The following is a 6,782-nucleotide window of genomic DNA, read 5'->3' on the forward strand; positions in this document are numbered from 1 at the left end:
GGAGTTTGGTGATGTCACCCTGGCCGGGTCTGGAGCAGAGCCAGGGCTGCTGGCAGGCTGAAGCCATTCGCCCTGCGCAGGGAGAGGCCCAGGCCTGCTGCGCCCGCAGAGGCGGGTGACTGAATTCTACGAGGTTTCCTAACCGTTCAGGGCCTCCTGGGGACCGCGGCACGTTAGGTGCTCCCCAACCTAGATCCAGTTGCGCTCAGGAACTGGGGGAAGTGGTGGTCGTGCACGCTTAGCCTGCCTCACCGAGGCTTGACTGAGGCCATGGAGTGGTGGGGCAAACCGTTGCCTGGACGCCTGTGCCTCTAAGGAGTTGGAAGAGTCCCGGAGGGCAATGAAGCTGGAAGGCGCCCAGGGCTTCATCTCTGCAGATAGGTGCTGTCTGCTAAAGTCCAAATCAGTAGGGCTTTCCGGAACCAGCCAGAGTCACACCACTTGGGCATCTCATGAAGGCCTCTCCTTAACCCCAGGCTCCAGTGACGAAAAGCATTTGTAAGGTGCAAACATTGCCACTTAAGCCAAGGGCAGGTGTCCTGGTTGAATGTGGGGACCCTGGCTGGAGGACTCTCCACCTCGGGCTGCCGTCCCAGCGCTATAATGAGGAGGCTCCACCGAGGGCTGTGGAGGCTTTAGCACATGGAAAAAGACTTATTTTCTCTGAATTCATTCTAAATTAGGAAATCATGTGGGAATTGGAAAAGATTGGAAATTCTGACTTGCTTTCCCAGGCTCTGAAAAAAACAGGAAGACAAAAGTGAAAATAGTTACGGCCCCTCCCACTCATTTCAGTTTCTCACTTGGCGCAGATTAGAAAAAGCAGTTTAATGTTTTGCGGGGGCGACTTCAAGGTGACAGAATGAATTGTGATCTCTGATTAATGGCACACAGCCATCATTGATTCTCTCATGAACCGCTTTTTAAAATGGACGTACAATTTAAATTAAGATGAAAACCAGTGTTCTTAACGGAAAAGGGCTAGCAATGGCAGCTAAGTAGCGTGCTTGCTTAGCATGCAGGAAGCGCTGAGTTTGACCCTGACACCATGATGCACCAGTAATCCCAGCACTCGTGGGGTCAGAAGTTCGCGGTCGTCCTCCCCTACATAATTTGAGACTCTCTCTGAAAAAGAATGGCCACAGGCTGGAGAAATGGTTATGATCAGTAACTGCTGTTGCAAAGGTTGGAGGCGGTCCAGCTAACCTGTACCCACTCGAACGGCTCACAACCCCAGCTTCAGGAGCCCCCACGCCCTGTTATGGGCTCTTGAGGGCAACTGCATTCACATGTGCACATACTCACACACAGATGTACTTATATACATAATTTAAAATATAAATTGGAGCCAGGTGGTGGTGGCGCACACCTTTAATCCCAGCACCTGGGAGGCAGAGGCAGGCGAATCGCTATGAGTTCGAGGCCAGCCTGGTCTACAAAGCAAGTCCAGAACAGTCAAGGCTACACAGAGAAACCCTGTCTCGAAAAACAAAACAAAACAAAACAACAATAAAAAGCCTAGTCACATAAACACGTGTGCATCTGTGGGGGAGCATGTTACAGTCATGTGGAGGTCAGAGGACACCTTGTCATAGTCACTTCTCTCTCTCACATTGTGGATCTTGGGGATCAAACTCAGATTGTCAGACTTGATGACGGGTGCCTTTTTTTTTTTTTTTTACAAAACAGGGTTTCTCTGTAGCTCTGTCTGTCCCAGAACTCACTTTGTAGACCAGGCTGGCCTCAAATTCACAGAGATATACCTGCCTCTGCCTCCTGGGATTAAAGGTGTGCACTACCACACATAGCACAAATCATTTAGTTAGTCATCTACTTATTTATATTTTTATTATTAATGTGTGCCTATTCATATATGCATGTGGAGGTCAGAGGCCAGCTTTGAGAAGTGAATTTTCTTCTTCCATCTCTGTGGGTTCTGGGGATGGAAGTTAGGTCACTAGGTTTGTGCAACAAGCACTTCACTGGCTGAGCTATCCAACAAACAATAAATGGTTTTTTGTTTTGCTTTGCTCTGGTTTTTGTTTTTGTTTTTCAAGACAGGGTTTCTCTGTGTAGCCCTGTCTGTCCTGGACTCTCTTTGTAGACCAGGCTAGCCTCAAACTCACAGCAATCCGCCTGCCTTTACTACCCAAGTGTTGGTATTAAAAGGCGTGTGCCACCCCACCCCCAGCCCCCCAGCCTGAATTTTTTTTTTTGGTTTTTCTCTGTATAGGCCTGGCTGTCCTGGCCTCACTCTGTAGACCAGGCTGGCCTCGAACTCACAGCGATCCGCCTGCCTCTGCCTCCTGAGTGCTGGGATTAAAGGTGTGCGCCACCACGCCCGACTGAATATTTTTTTTTTAAGAATGGATTTTGAGAGAGGAAGGAGAAAAGAAAAACCACAAGGCCAATAGCCAATAGAATTCATTTTTATTGTGAAGGTCACAGGTCACAAGTTCTACTATGTTTAAATGTGTAAGAAAGTAAACTATGAGGTCAGTCTCTGGAAGGCTGTGACCCAGTGTCTACAAAGATGGCACTGTTGGAGTTCCATTCTTTGCCTCCATGAGGCTTGCAGGGGGCGTCCCCAACGGAGCATAGTCAAGGAAAACATGCCATGTCAAGCTCCACATGCCAGTACATTCAAGCTTGTACATACATACACCCACATATGGGAACATGAATACAACACATGCAGATCACACACATGTGTGCTGGCTATTTTATGTAAACTTGACACAAGCTAGAGACATAGCTGGGAATAGGGCACCTCAGTTAAATACCTCCATAAAACTGGCCTGTAGGCAAGTCTGTGGTGTATTTTCTTTCTCTCTTTTTTAAATATTTATTTATTATGTATACAGTGCTCTGCCTGCTTGTACCCCTGCAGGCCAGAAGAGGGCATCAGATCAAATTATAGATGGTTGTGAGCCAACATGTGATTGCTGGGAATTGAACTCAGGACCTCTGGAAGAGTAGACAGTGCTTTTAACCGCTGAGCCATCTCTCCAGCCCTGTGTGGTGAATTTTCTTGATTGAAGACTGATAAGGGGGTAGGGTGGGGTGGAGAGATGGCTCAGCAGTTAAGAGCACTGTCTGCTCTTCCAGACATTCCTAGTTCAAATCCCAGCAACCACATGGTGGCTCACAACCATCTGTAATGTGATCTGATGCCCTCTTCTGGCCTGCAGGTATACATGCAGGCAGAGCACTATACACATCATAATAATAAATAAAATCTTTAAAAAAAAAAAAAAAGACTGATAAGGGTGGGCCTGTCCCCTTCTGGGTGGGGCCACCATTGGGCTGCTGGTCCTGGGTTCTATAAGAACACAGGCTCAGCAAGATATGGGAAGCAGGCCAGTAAGCAGCATTTCCCCATGGCTTCTCCATCAGTTCCTGCCTCCAGGTTCCTGCCCTGACTTCTCTGGATGATGGACAAGAAGCTATAAGGTAAAATAAACCTTTATTACACAAAAAGTTGTGTTTAGTCATGGTATTGTATTATAGCAATAGAAACCTAAGACAGTATTATAGATGGATGGATAGAAAGATAGATCATAAGTAGATTGATGGATAGACAAATTTGGAAATAATTTCTTGGCTATGGCATAAAATCACGGTCAACAGAAAAATACCATAAATTTTATTTCATAAAAAATTAGAGCCAGGCATTGTGGTGCACAACTGAATTCCCAGCACTCAGGGAGGCAGAGGCAGGCAGATCTCTGTGAGTTCAAGGCCAGCCTGGTCTACAAAGTGAGGCCAGGACAGCCAGGCCTATACAGAGAAACCTTGTCTCAAAACAACAACAGCAACTACAAATAAAAAACAGCTGTGGCATAAACCTATCATTTCTTCATGTAGGAAATGGAAACAGAATTCAATGCAAGTTCAAGGCCAGTTTCAACTACATAGCAAGTACTAGGCCATGTGTAGCTACATAGTCAGACCTGACCTGTGCAGCCCTCTGGTCTGGAATTCTCCCTGTATGCTAGGCAGGCCTCAAACTCACAGAGACCATCTTATGTCTGCTGGCCAAGTGCTGAGATTAAAGGCATGTGCCACCATACCCAGCCCTGTTTATTTCTTTTTTAACTGTTGGGTACAGTGGCACACACCTTTAATTACAATACTTAGGAGGCAGAGACAGACCCATCTGTATGAATTCCAGGCCAGCCACAAAGACACAGTGGGGCTCTGTCTCAAAAAGAAGATTTGTGTGTGTGTGTGTGTGTGTGTGTGTGTGTGTGTGTGTGTGTGTGTACACTTAAGTGCCCTCATGGGCAAGAGGCAGCAGAACTCCTGGAGCTGGGGTTGCAGACAGTTGTGAGCCACCCACTGAAACTGAGCTTGGGTCCTCTGCAAGGGAGCAAGCGCTGTAAACCATCGAGCCATCCTGCAGCCTACAACACACATTTCTTTATGCCCCTGCACTGCCTTGTGGCTCTGTAGTAAGTTTTGAAATGAGGAAGTGCTACTTCTCCAAATTAGTTCTCTTTTCAGATTGTTTTGTCTATGAGGGATCCTCTGAGATCCATCCCACGCCACAGACCAATGAGCATAGCCAGCACTGTGAGCCACACAAGCTAGGTGCTAGGAACTGAACCCCGGTTTTCTGTGAGAGCAACACGTGCTCATTCTTAACTACTGAGCTGTCTCTCCAGCCCACTATTCAGAAAGTAGTAAATTGATATCGACAAGAAGACCAACAACACCTCCAGACAATTCGAAAACGGACACAGAGTTTAAATAGACATTTCTCAACAGAAAACACGCAAATGGCCAACAGGTCATGAAAAGACGGTTAAGAACATTAGCTACCAGGGAGACAAAACCCACGGAGAGCCCAGCGGGACAGCTTATCAGGAAACAGATAACAAGGTATGACAAGGACTTAGAGATCGGAACTGTGGATTGCAGGTGGGAGCCACTGATGGAGCCTCTTCTAGGCTGGGCGGTCGCGGTGCACGCCTTTAATCCCAGCACTTGGCAGACAGAGGCAGGCGGATCTCTGTGAGTTCAAGGCCAGCCTGGTCTACGAAGTGAGTCCAGGACAGCCAGGGCTACTCAGAGAAACCCTGTCTCGAAAATCAAAACAAACAAACAAAAAAGAGCCTCTCCTGATGTCTTTCTTCTGCTCATACAAAGAGCAGAGAACCAGCCTTAATTGTTTTGTGCATCATGTACGCCTCATATATTTATACTTTTAGGACTGTATAATGTTTGTGAGAAATTATGTTTTCAGAACAAAAGAACCAGACACTGATGCTGGGTCAGACCTGACAGCATGCTGGACACTGACATCCTGTATCCTTCATGCTCCAGCACCAAGTGCTTAGGCTGCTGTTCCTCATCAGAACACAACAGCTCCCAGCACAGCTTCAAAGAAAGCTCCTGATCCCAATTGGTCCAGCAATTCAGACTGTCCCACACAGGACTTTAATTAAGCCTGGAATTTCTCAACACTTAGAAACTGGACCACAAATGCTATGCCTAGCTTGTTTAACCATATTCCCCTCCACTTTTTTTTTTTTTTGCCCCTACAAAGTTATTATTCATCACAAATCAGACGGAAGAAACCTTAAGAGAATGATGCCCCACTATGAGTTTGAGGCCAGCCTGCTCTACAAAGCAAGGCTAGGACAGCCAAACCTACACAGAGAAACGCTGTCTCAAAACCCTCCCCCCCAAAAAGAGAGAGCAATGCCCCATTTCCGTTAAGGGGGTTGGGTAGGCTTTTGGTTGCTTTCTTGGACTATAGACATTTATTTTTACTGAGAGTTGGTTATAAGTTACTATTGGTCTTATTCAGAGAGAAAACAAGGTTGGACTCAGGGATGTCTCTCTTTCCTTTATCTTTCTTAAGTTTGGAGATAGGGTCCCCTCACTCGGGAGGCAGATCGCTGTGAGTTCAAGGCCAGCCTGATCTACACAGCGAAACCCTGTCTCAAAAAACAAAAACAAACAAACAAACAAACCAAGCAAACACATGTTCACCAGTGAATACACAATTATTAGTTTCCCATGTCAACATGATGGCCCAAGAGATGTGCAGATAGCTGAAAAGACATTTCTGAGTATTCGTGTGATGGTTCCTAGGACAATTCAGCACTGTAGAGTGAAGGAAACGACTGGCCAGGTGTGGCGGCCCGTGCCTGGGACCCCAGCACCCAGAGAGCTGGGGCAGAAGGACATCACGTTTCTGGCCAGTGTGAGCTATACTGTCAGACACTGTCTCATAAAAACAAACCCAGAAGGCCAGGAAGATGACTCACAGGGAAAATGCTTGACCATGCAAACATGAAGACCTGAGTTCAAATCCTCAGGACCCAGTAGCACCTGGAAACCAGCACTCAGATGGCAGGCAAAGACAGGAGAATTTCCAGGAGCTCAAGGGCCAGTTATAAACAGCAACCTCTTCAAACAACAAAGGGACCCCGCTTCAATCGACTGGTTGCTAAAGTAAATTTCCTCTTCTGTGTCTATAAACAGATGCTCCTCCACTTATAATTGCTCGTGCCTGACAAACCCACTTTGAAGCAAAACATAAAAATGTACTTAATGCTGGTTTGGGGGAGATGGCTCACTAGTTAAGAGCTCTTGCTGTTCTTCCAGAGGACTTGGGTTGAGTTCCCAGTATCCACACCAAGTGGCTCCTAACGGCCTGTGTTTCAGCATCAGGAGATTTCATGTCCTCTTCTGGCCTCTTTGGGCACTTGCATGCATAGCGTGTACACAAATACACTCAGGACCACACACATATACATAATGTAGAAATA

This window comes from Acomys minous (genome assembly GCF_964271855.1).
Source record: "Acomys minous genome assembly, chromosome: 2".
NCBI classification, from domain to species: Eukaryota; Metazoa; Chordata; class Mammalia; order Rodentia; family Muridae; genus Acomys; species Acomys minous.